A 12176-nucleotide genomic window follows, 5' to 3' on the forward strand; every position below is an offset into this window, starting at 1 on the left:
CACCCTGCCTGACATGTAGTGAATTGTTTCTTGCCAAAATATTCAGGCCTGCAGGGGGAACTCCTGTTGGGAACACAGGGCAGATGGATCTGAATCCAGTCATGAAACTCCCTGGAGCCTGTGGTGTGATGTTAATGATCACACCACAGTCAGACCTAAAACATTGTGCAGCATTTGTGCAGCTCAGTGTAAACAGCAACTCCAGTATTGTGATGTAAATGAGAAACCAGCAAGAGATGATGTGAGAATGGAAACACAGCAAGGTGCTCTGTGAGGGAACAGAAAGCACGTGGAAGGGGAAAATCTGATTGCAAGTGGAGGTGGAATTAAAATGTGGACTCACTTGTAGAAAGAGGCTTTAAATGCTGCTTGTGCTGATCACAGAAGGGAGGGAACTAAGAGTTGTGTATACTCCCAGCTGAGATTCTGGAAGGTAGCAGTTACATTCAGACTCCCACACTTGCCAAATACGATCTGGAGGATGGGGCTGGGTCCAAAGGGAAGAAAAAAAAGCCATGAGTAAGCCTTATCCTAACATACTGTGGAGGTATATTATCAAGTTGTCTACACTCCTGCTTAAAGCAGGGATAAGTTTGAGTGCTGCTCACTTGGACCAGCTGGGTTTCAGGCATGGAAATTCCTCTCTTGTGAGGCTTGTTTCAGTGTTTGGCTACATCCACTGTGAAAAAATTTTGCTGTAACATTAAGTCTAGAATGGCTCCATGGATGCTGGGCAGCCATTAATGGGGTCTGTTGAGGAGGAGGGTTATCCAAAGACGTGTGACAAATGGTTTGGGTCCTCAGCTTTATTTCAGAAAACCCTGGTGAGGGTAGTGGCAGCTTGCCAGCAAGACAGGATTTGCATTGGGCCCTTGAGAAACAGAAGGCACAGCCAGAGAGTGTGGTGTCACCAGTGTAATTTAAAGATGTGCTGGGCAGAGGGATCAATGCTGTGTCTGCTGCTGATGTTATTGTAACTGTGATGTGCCTCTTTGTCCCAGAGTTCCCTGTCCTCTTTCTCTCATCTCTAGCAATGAAGTGAAGGGCTTGCTGGGAAGCTGAGCTTGAAGCTAGAGGAGGTCATACTTAACTAACCTCCTGGAGCTCTTTGAAGATATTACTGCCAGGCTAGATAAGGGAAATTCAGCAGTGCGCTTAGAGTTTCAAAGAGCATTTCACAAAGTTCCACATCAGAGATTAATAGCTAAGGCAAAAGGTAAAGGAAGAGGAGGTAATAGGGGCTGTTGGATCAAAACCAGCTCAAGGGCAGGCATGAGACCATAAGCACAGATAAAAACTTTTCAAGCTGGCAGAAGGCTGTTCTTGGAACTGTTTCGGGACCTCTGTAATGCATGATCAAGAGAAGACAAAGGTGCCCCATCATGCTCAGGCACTAAGGCAGCCCAGATTTGGCATCATCAGCAGCAAGGCATCCTAACTACGACCCCTTCTGACTGCCCAGCCAGGAGCTTTTCCGTATTTGTGTGGGGTGGAAGCAGTTCTTGGCACAAGTCTGCAGGCAGTGGTCTCCCTTGGCCATGACATCGCTGTGCTGTCGCATGTTTCAGAGAAGTGGGTGTATTTATTACTTAGTCTTTGAAAAAAGTGAGCCTGCCCCATTGCAGCACAGTGTAAAGGAGAAGGTGTTGATGTCTGAGAAGTTACTCCAGCTAAGGTCCCCTAGAACCAAGCATAGCTTGACCAGGTTCACCTGGGCTAAGTTCTCTTCAGCGGCAATGTTGACAAATGGCAAAGTGGAGTTCAATGCAACAAGAATAAAACAGTTAATCTGCAAGCAGGGAATCAGAGCAGGGAATGCGTGCTAAACAGAGCAAGCATTCAGCAGAGGGATTAAGAGAGGGATTTGTGGGGGTAGGATTCTTTTGGAAAAGACATTTTAAGTGTCTGCCTAGATCACAGCTGTAGTAAAAGGGCAACCGAGAGGCGGGGCAGCTTTAGTAGAGGGACAGGGTACAAAACAAAAAAGGCCATATGTCTGTTACTGCAAAAGGCATTAGATCTCACCTGGAGTATTGTCAGCAGTGTTGGCTGCTGTGCCACAGTGTGCTGTAGTGTGAGGCAGCAAAGAACAGCCCTGCAGACTCCTGCATTTGAACAAAGGCAGGAGCACTGGGTCTGTCCCCGGCAGGTTTCTGCCCACCCCATCCATTCATCATCTGAAGAGGAAGTCTGAGGAGCACAAAGACTTTCCCTTTACACTCTACCAGAGGTTAGGAATTTTGAAGTCAGTGACATCTCTCTCCAAAGTATTTCTCTGCCTTTCTCATGCTTTCTTCCCTCCACCTTTCTTTTCTCTTCCCATTTTTCCCCTTTCATTCCCTCTCTCCTACTACCAAGCTGGGTTGCTTTGTCTTTCCTTAATACAGTGCTCCTCCTCCACCCCTACCTGAGGAACAAGATGATTTCTCATCACTCATCACTCAAGGTTCTGAATATTGAAGGAGCCCCAGCTCCGGTACTTGAAGTAGTGCAAGTTTCATGCACTACGCAGGAGGATGAACAATACTTTTTTGAGCATAGATGTGGATGAAAAGAAATCAATGTAGTTGTTGTAGAAGTGGAGAAACTCAACAATCAAACTGAAGGCAGGGTGTGGAAAATACACAAACTGACCATCAAAACTCTCACATGTGGCTTTCCTCTGTGCTCAGAAGAGTTAACAATTGTACAGCAGTTTCTAATAAAAATTCCATACCAAAAATCTTCCCTTGTTTTCATTGATGTAAACACAGAGCAAGTTCAGCAAGTTGCTCAGAATTTACCCGGCTATAGAGAACAGCTGATTTCATTTGAGCAGTACAACAGACAATCTTATTTTTGCTTTCCTTAGGATTACGGTAAGCTTGTCAATCAGTGCCCAGAGGCAGTCAACACAGTGCAGTTGTGCCAGGTAAGAAACACACTTGACACACTGTCATAATATCTGTTTCTGCTGCTCCTCTCTTTTAACCAGACCTGACCACTGGAGGAATACTGAGCCTTTAAGGTTTGTAAAGACCTTGAGGTGTTGGTCATAAGTTACAGTGAGCACAGCAGCTTAAAAGACTGCAATAAAAATTTCTCTGAAACAGTGCTTTTTTCCTCTGATAAAACAATCAACAGGTTGATGCACAAGAGGACAAAATATCTGTCTAATAAGGAAAAGTAGTTCTTCTTCAAGAATCTTGCCACTTAAATTAACTGGGGAAGAATTGGCTACTGCTGTGAAAGCTGTGGAATTATCCTTGCTATTTCAACTTGCCAAGCCAGTCTTTTATCTCTTTAAATTCAGATATTTAGAGTGACTTGCCAAGATACTCTCTTGGCATCACTGAGGTTATATCCATGTTGGTGCTGCTCTTCCATCTTCCCTGCTCATGGAACATCTCATCCTGGGTGAGGTTTTGACTGGGAACTTGTGCTTTTAACTCTTTGCTGCTTTTGAAAACATTGCCTTGCTATCATGTGGAAATGACCGTGACAGGAAGTACCATGATTGTCGCAGAACGTGTAAAAAAATGTTTACATAGAAAATATAGCTGGAAATGAAGGCATGTACATGAAAGCCAAGTGATAAGATTTACTTTACTTTAAAAATTTTCAGAGCAAGGAGGGTCATTTGGCCCTTTTGTTGGATAGAGCTGGGCAAGAGAAAGAAATGCTGTTTCATATGATCTTAATTACATGCTGTGGGTGCCAGCAATATTCAGACTATGTGTGGATTCTTGACTGAGGCTCAACGTGTGAACTTTGTCACTAGAGGAGTATGCTGCACACAGAACTGGACATGAGCCATCATTCATAATTCAGACAAACCCCAAGCTCTTCAGAGATTGAAAAGAAATGTTCAGTTAACCATAAAAGCTGTGACATGATTCACTGTACCCTAGTACTGTTTGGGAACATAAATACTTAAAGCTGCAAAGTCAGGCCCTTCTTGTGAGGCTCTCTGACTAGACTGGAACCACCAACTATTCAATCCATTGTACAAAATCTCTTTCACAATTCTCAGCAGTTTTTTTTTTCTAGACCTGGAGCACGATGGTTTTGACTTTAGTTGCAAATCTACAGCCTCCCTCCAAAACATCCCTGAGATTTTTGGGGCACCTTAGCAGGGGGTGAATTTGGGTGTGACAGCATCTGGATGTCCATGCATTTTCTGGAGCTCTGTTGCCTAGATGATGGTGGTGTGAATCAGTAATGGCCAAAGATGGGATGCTCTGCTTGATTCCAGCTGCAGCAAAGTGCCTGTTCCCCTGTGAGTTTGAACAGGAGGATCCAGGTGAAAGCGATAGTGTTGGAAGACTTTCATTCAACTTGATATTTGGCCTTCGGGTTGTATCTTGACTGAAGGCCTGCAAGACTTTACCTGTCTCAGTATAATCCAGCAGGTGGATCTGGCAGCAGCGCTGGAGCCGTGCCCATTCTCTCACTTAGACACCTGCAGTGCAGTGAGGTGGCGTGCTTGTCACATCCTCACCCACAGGATGAATCTTAGTCTGGCCCTGCAATGCCATGAAGTTGTGGGGAACAACTTCTGCCGTTTTTCTTCTGCAGGGATGTCCTTCACATTGTCTCTGGAAGTGAAGATGAGCCACTCAGTGTGCTCCTACCTGAGCTGCATCTGGAAGGAGGGGGACTCGGAGCATTGTCCCTGTGTTCCTCTAAGATTGCATCCTCAGCAGAAAATCTAAACAATCAGGGAGGATGTTCTTCTGGCCAGCTGTGTGCTGACAAAGTTACTGCTCTTGTGATCAGCAATAAAGGTTTTACTGCTGCTTAGAATATACTGACATTTTGGATCAGAATGAGAATCAGTTCTGCATGTGGTTGATCACCTTGTGTCTTTTCTGCTCATGAGGGCTCTTCATACCATGTTCAGGCAGAGAATGTCTATTGCAGAAATCCATCATATCCTAGCAGTTAAGTCAAATAACAGCATACTAGCTTACTCACCTAAAAGAACAAATGTGAATGCATGGAGATAGCTTTTTTTTTCTTTACCTTTCTTTACCAACAAAGATTTTCATGTTTGTAAATTGTCATTATCTTTGAGTAAATCTCACGGAAAAGTCAAGATTATTTATTTATTAATAGGTGAAAAATGTAGTGGAAACTACTACAGCTTTAGTCCTCATCATCAGTTGAAAAGCAGAAGTTGCAGTAGAGGAGGAAAGCAAGCACCAAAGATCAGGTGTAAGTCATAGTGAAAACAGCAGGGATTCATCGGAGACATCTTTAGCTTTCTGAGGTACTCATCTGTCCTTGCTGGTGAGAGAAGACTTTTCTTCCTTGACCCCTGTGTGCATCTGTCCTCTGACAGCTGAACTAGTTGCTCTTGGAAGTGACCAACATGGGAATGATATCTTTGCTTTTGAGGAACGCGTCTGGGCAACCACTGCTATCTTTCTCTTTCCCTCCACTTGCGGTAACTCATTGCTGCTTTTGACAGGGAAGGGGAGAGCCTGGCATTTCAGTGTATGAAATGGGATCAAATGAATGTACAGCTATTGATTTAATCTTGTGCCTCAAAGGGCTGGGATCTTTTATTTCCTTTTTCTGCAAGTTCTATTTCTGTGGAGCAGAACAAAGGTGTTGTGCTCAGGCAGCAGTCCTCAGGTTCGAAAGCCATAGCCAGAACTGCAGAGCCCTATATGAGCTTTGCTCTTGCTGGACTAAATCAGGTTTGGATGTAGGAACTTGACTTTTAATTCCTGACTGGGATTTGGTCACTGTTTGTTGAGTTCTAATGGGACAGAGTGCCCTCTCTGCAATGAGTCTGGGTCTGGGTGCCCCGCTGGTGTGGCCGGCAGCACGTTACAGTGTTATGACAGTTTACAGTTGCTGACATTACATCTCTGTGTAGTTTTTGACAGATTACAGCTGTGTCTATGATGGCTGCTAAAGGCAACCTTCAGTGACTCCTTCTGTGGCCGTAGCAGACCTCAGACAGCAGCAGCAGCAGCAGCAGCAGCAGCAGCATCATGTGTTGTCAGTGCTACCCAATGTGGGAGGTGGGAGCAGGGTGCTGCACCCAGAGTTGCACGACTGCCCTCCTCTCTGGGTGTTGCTGATTCGGCTTCCAAATCCTGCTCCAGAGCAGAGGTGTTTTATCAAATAAAGGCCTGCGTAGCAATTAGGGATGCTGAAGTCTTGCTAAGATCTGTCTATGGACTCTGTAATTCACTAAGGATCAGAGGGCAGAGCAGGGCATTTCCTAGGAAGGCAAAATACAAATGGAAAGTTGTGGACTTGATAATGTTTAGCTTGCTTTCTTTTTTGTTCAACAGATGCTGTTTGACCTAGGAGGAGAAAGAATAATACTCTAGAAAATGAGATCAGTCTAAGGAGGAAAAATAAGGCCATCTGCCTGAATTGTATTTCTGATATATCAGTGATTTCAGCTCCCTCTTTTTCCCAGCTGAGGCAGGAATCCTATGGAAGCAGCTGTTGAAGATGAGCTGCTTCTTGAGGGACAGGAGCAAGGTGATGCTATTTTGTGCCACTGTGCACCTGGGCAAGGCTGGTCTGTGGAGCTGTACAAAGACACGAAGGTGTTTGAGGTCAGGTGGTGGCAGGGAGTAACATTTCTCTGCAGATAGGGGATAGAAGAATGGGGCAAAAGAAAGAATAGCTTAGAATAAAAGAGTCCAAAATTTTGTTGTTACCACAATCTGAATTCTCAGCTGGGGTTGGCACTGTGGGAGACATAGAAGTGCTTATCTATGCCAGATGAGGGGCTGAACTTGGTGTGTGATGGTGATGGGTTGTACTCTTTTGATATCAGTGCAAGCAAATTTCTCTCTGTAAGTGCATTCAGAGGGAAAAATACTGCCTAGAGGGAAGCATAAAAGATCCTCACTTTCCAGGCCGGCAGCTTGTGGTTTGAGCTGTCAGGCTTGGGCTGTGCAGCCACAACTGTGTGCTGGGTCTGAGTTCCAGCAAGTGGTAAAGACCTCCCCTTTAAAAACAACATGTCTTTGATAGAGGCTTAAGCTGAATGTAAAAATGAAGGGCATTCCTTCCTCATTTGTGACGAGCGAGGCTGGAACTGGTGTAATGTGGCTGTGAGAGAAACTAGATGTGCTTTCCTTTGTGTGTGAGGGCTGTGCCTTCAGCTGCGCGGTGCTCTGCGGTGTCGGCAGCGCTCTGCAGAGCAAATAACACGTTTTTATTTTTATACAAATGTGCATAACTTCATCCATTTCTTGTGGCTGCTCTGACAGGAAAAGGAAATTTATGACGCACATCACCCATTTATTTGGCACAGGCAGTGTTTATTGCTGAGGGAGGCATTCTCATGGAATTGATTGCACAATTTCCTCTTGGTGTACTTTTTTTAAGCAATATCCCAAGACTTCTGTGTGCTCAGATGCAGGGACGCTTCTTTAAGGCCCGCAGAATCCCGTAGCAAAAAAAAAAAAACACCCAACAAAACAAAACCACCTCACAGTGGAAAATATAACTAAAATCTGGAACTTTCTCCACTCTGCTGGAGGTCACTGGAAATGCCTGTTGCATTCCCATTGGGTTAAATTTCTAGATTTCTCTACAGAACAAAGAACAGCTTTGGATTTATTCCTGCTCCACTTTCATAAGTGTGGAAGGTAGTATTGGTATGGTGTTGGCTGTTGTTCATGACTTAGGCGTGCTGGGATTTTGGGGATGGAGAAAGGGAAATGCTGCATAAATTAAAAGGAAATAAAAAGAGGAAGATGCATTCCTATTACAAAGGCTTGATGGAAGTTTGGGGTTGTTGTCTGTCCCAGCAGTATGAAATGGGGTGAAGACATCAATGTCATGGTAGAAAAGAAAGGTATTGATTCAGAGGACTGTATATTGGTAGATGGCACAAAGTATATATACGGAGAAACAACCCTCTGGAAGACAGTAATATTTTCATTTTTCTTTTCTTTTTTTGTTTGAATTTACCCATGCATAATCATTTCTACCAAAGTTGAGGAGTCATAGGCATCTCATTTGAACATGGAAAGCTGTGGATATGGGTGCTTGCACACAAACAGGTGATGGGTGGTAACTCTGGTTCCAAGCAGTCACAGGCTGAATAATGCTCTCAGAAAATGTGGAGCTCTTTTTTGAAAAGGTAACTCAAGATTTAGGGATCAGAGAACAATAGGTGTGCAACAGTTAGAAACAACAGATTCTGTGCCCTCCTGCTCTGTACCAAACCCCAGCCACAGCCCCGCTATGCACCCATGTGTGGAAGTTCTGTGTCTCCTCACAAAGCAGTTCCTGCAATAGCTCTATTTCCAGTCTGCCCACTGAACTGCTCTCCATCTGCATTGCTCTCCTAGATTCTCAGAGAGCAGTTTGGTGGCCAGCACAGCCTTAATTTTATCTTTTCACTTCCCCGATCACTCTGTCAGTTTCTGCTAACATCCTGATTTTAAGGTCAAGCTCCTGAAGAAAGTTATATACTCCTAAACTTCTGTTCTTCATGTCTCTGCACGGCAGCTACCTGCTGGTCACCTCCTGATGCTCCTCCTCAGGCCGCAGCCTCAGGGGCAGCTTGCTGCCAGTGCTGTTCTGCTGCTCTTGGCTGCTCTTTGTATGTGCTGACCTCTGAACCCGAAACAAGCATTAAACCTCAGAGGAGGCTGGTGATTAATCAAACCAGGGCTCGGCTGTGACTCAACCTTTACATCACCAGCTGAGGCTGTGTCCATGTATGATTAAAAGAGGAAAATGTATGTCGCTACTGACAGCTGTATCTCCCTCTGACTGAAGACAAGGCACCATGGATAAATGTATTTATGTTTGTTACAAGTGCAAATTGTGGTTCTTTTGAAAACCTTCTCAGTTTATCATAAAGCCTCAGAAAGCACGTGGCTGCTTACGGACACTAGAGGACTTCCTGAGACTGTGCCATAGAAGCCACTGCCGAGAGCATTGGGCTGTGGCTGGTGTGTGCATGAAGGGAGCAAGGCTGGGCATAGCCATCTGTGCATGAAGTAACAAAGGTGGCTTTAAGCAGTGCTTTGTAGGAGACAATTTTCTCTCTGCAATGAGGTTGCACTTCCTAGCTGTCGTACTTTCGAAGCCTACCATCCAGCTTTACAGCTGGTCAGTGAAGAACAGAACACAGAAAGTTCCTATCGCTAATCTATTTCACAGTGCTGTAAGATATTAGGAAATGCCAAATAGCTGTCAGGGCCTCAAGGTATTCTGGAACATCCTTTGATGCTACAAAGTAATGCATTTTCCATATTATTCCTTTAAACACATTATATATGCAAAGTCTAGCACTTCTTATGGGAGAGGTGGAATTATCAGACAATAAGATTTTTTTCTCCAGTTCTTTCATGGCTCATAACGTATAAAATTTCTTCTTAAAATCCAGTCTAGGAACTCAAACTTAATTTATACAGTATTGAAAACATTACAGGGCATAAATCAGTTCAATTTTTAAAGCTCCTGTATGATATTTTCAGAACAGCCAAATTCCTTCACTCTCCTGGACTCCTTCCAAAGTTCTGCCAGTGTTCATGGAAATCCAAATAACTTTGGAGAAAAAGCAGGTTTTCTGTGGAGGCTCAGATTACCCTCTCACCCTTCCTCCACTGCAGACAAGCCTCTGATAAACATGGGGAACAGGGATGGGGAAATTACTTCATTACCTCATGTCCTTTCCAATTACAGACACTAGGAGCCTGATCCTCCCGCCAGCTCATGCCCCAGACCCTGCAAATCTGTGCCTTTCAGAAGCCCACAGTTGCCTTTCCTTTGCCAGCAGGGATAAGTAACAGCAAGTGGGCTGGGGAGCTTTCTGGGCTGTGATTTGTGGGGGGTAGTTGAAAAGTTTCAAATCTCAATTGTTCATTTAAAGCAAAAATCCAGCTGAAATGTGTTTCTGTGAACCAGAGAAGTGATCAAAAAAGGTCTGCACCTTTCTCATTTTTTTTTTTCTTGGGAGTTAATCACTTGGTTGTGTTGTTGATACAGTAATCTTTCTGCGATGCTTAACCTGGAATGTGTACTAGCAGCTGTCTTGGTAATATTCTCCTGCTGGCATCATCAGATCTGGTATTTGTACCGTTTATCTGTTCTCAAACCACATTAGGTTTATGTATTGTTTTTCTGTTTCTTTAGCTTCGTACTTTGATTTACACCTAAAGAAACAAGTATGCTTTCTTTGATGCCATTTTTCCATTTTTGATAAACTAATATTAAAAATAAAGGCTGTTTAAAATCTGACTCTGAAACCTTATTTCCACCAAAACCAAACTAAAACAAACAAACAAAAAACCCCACCAACCCCAAAACAACACTGCCCCCTGCAAATTGTTTCAGAACACTGTTGTTGGAGGAGAACCGTGGCAGGAATGATTCTGATTTTTTACTTTGGGTATTAATCTTAGAGGCTCAGCTTCAGCCCAGAGCTTGACTCTGTGTTATAAGTCACTGAAACAGAAGCAAACATTTGGGTTAACCATAGGCATCTGTATGCAGCTCTGGGGAGGTTTTGCTGAAAGACAGTTGCAGAAATCACTGTGTTCCTCTTCTCCTACATGACAGCTCTGCACTGTGGGCACAGGGAGTGCTGCCTGGGGCTGAGCTGGTGCTGGGCTGTGACCCGATCAGCTCCACTGTGTTCAGGGGCAGTGAGTGCCTCCTCAAGCTGCACAGCTGGAGAAGGCAGAAGAAAGTCTGTCCAGTCACAGTGCATCTGAAGCAGTGGCCAAGTCAGAGCAGGGAGGGAAGGGAGAAGAGGACAGGGAAAAAGTTGGGGGGGGTTCTTCAGTGTTTTGCTTTGGTAAATATCTAAATGTCTAAATATCTAAAATTTGGACATCCAAAATGACTCTGCAGTGGGTGTGGGCAGAGCAAAGAGTGGAGGATATGGATACCAAGAGGCCCTCGCAACAGTCTTTTCCAGGCTTTACTTCTTACTTAAGCATTCTTTGAACAATTCTGTTTAAAATGATGGGAATTTTTCTATGTGAGATGGCATTGTGAGCTGGGGAGCTGGTAGTTATGTGGTGTGCAGCACTGTCATGCCATCACAGAATCACAGAATCAGCAAGGTTGGAAAAGATCTCCGAGATCGTCCAAATCCACTGTCCATCTACCACCAACATTTCCCACTAAACCACGTCCCTCAGTAGAACACCTAAATGGTTTTCGAACACCACCAGGGCTGGTGACTCCACTACTCCCCAGTCAGCCCATTCCAGTGCCTGACCACTCACAGGGAGAAGAAATTTTTCCTTACATCCAACCAGAATCTCCCCTGGCGCAACTTGAGGCCATCACCTCCGGTCCTATCACTGTTACGTGGAAACAGAGGCTGACTCCCACTTCACCACAACCTCCCTTCAGGGAGCTGTGGAGAGCGATAAGAACTTCCCTGAGCCTCCTCTGCTTCAGACTAAATAATCCCAGTTCTCTCAGCTGCTCCTCATCAAGTCTTCATCCTTTGGCCAGAACTGCCATGGGTTCAGCCTATGTGTGTGTGTGTGTGAGGGTGTATGGAATTACGTGTGCATGCATTTTCTTCTTGATACTCCCTGCTACCTCTTAGGCTGTAAATATTGCTTGAACCACAATAGAGACACGTCTACTGCTGGTATCAGCCCAAATGTGGGAGCATATAAGCCAGAAAAATACTAAGGAAAAGTTCACCAGGCTTGGAAGCTCCCAGCTGGCCAGCTCTGGGCTCTGGGATCTGACTGGAAGGGATCTACATCTGAAATAGTTTCTCCTGCTCACTGACTCCCCAGAACATGATGCCAATAATTCTTTCTTTCTTTCCTTCTTTCCTTCTTTCTTTCTTTCTTTCTTTCTTCCTTTCTTTCTTTCTTCCTTTCTTCCTTTCTTCCTTTCTTCCTTTCCTTTCTTCCTTTCTTCCTTTCTTCCTTTCCTTTCTTCCTTTCTTCCTTTCTTCCTTTCTTCCTTTCTTCCTTTCTTCCTTTCTTCCTTTCTTCCTTTCTTCCTTTCCTTTCTTCCTTTCTTCCTTTCTTCCTTTCCTTTCTTCCTTTCTTCCTTTCTTTCTTTCTTCCTTTCTTCCTTTCTTCCTTTCTTCCTTTCCTTTCTTCCTTTCTTCCTTTCTTCCTTTCTTCCTTTCTTCCTTTCTTCCTTTCTTCCTTTCTTCCTTTCTTCCTTTCTTCCTTTCCTTTCTTCCTTTCTTCCTTTCTTCCTTTCCTTTCTTCCTTTCT

The sequence above is a fragment of the Lagopus muta genome, chromosome 13 (assembly GCF_023343835.1).
Source record: "Lagopus muta isolate bLagMut1 chromosome 13, bLagMut1 primary, whole genome shotgun sequence".
Lineage (NCBI taxonomy): Eukaryota > Metazoa > Chordata > Aves > Galliformes > Phasianidae > Lagopus > Lagopus muta.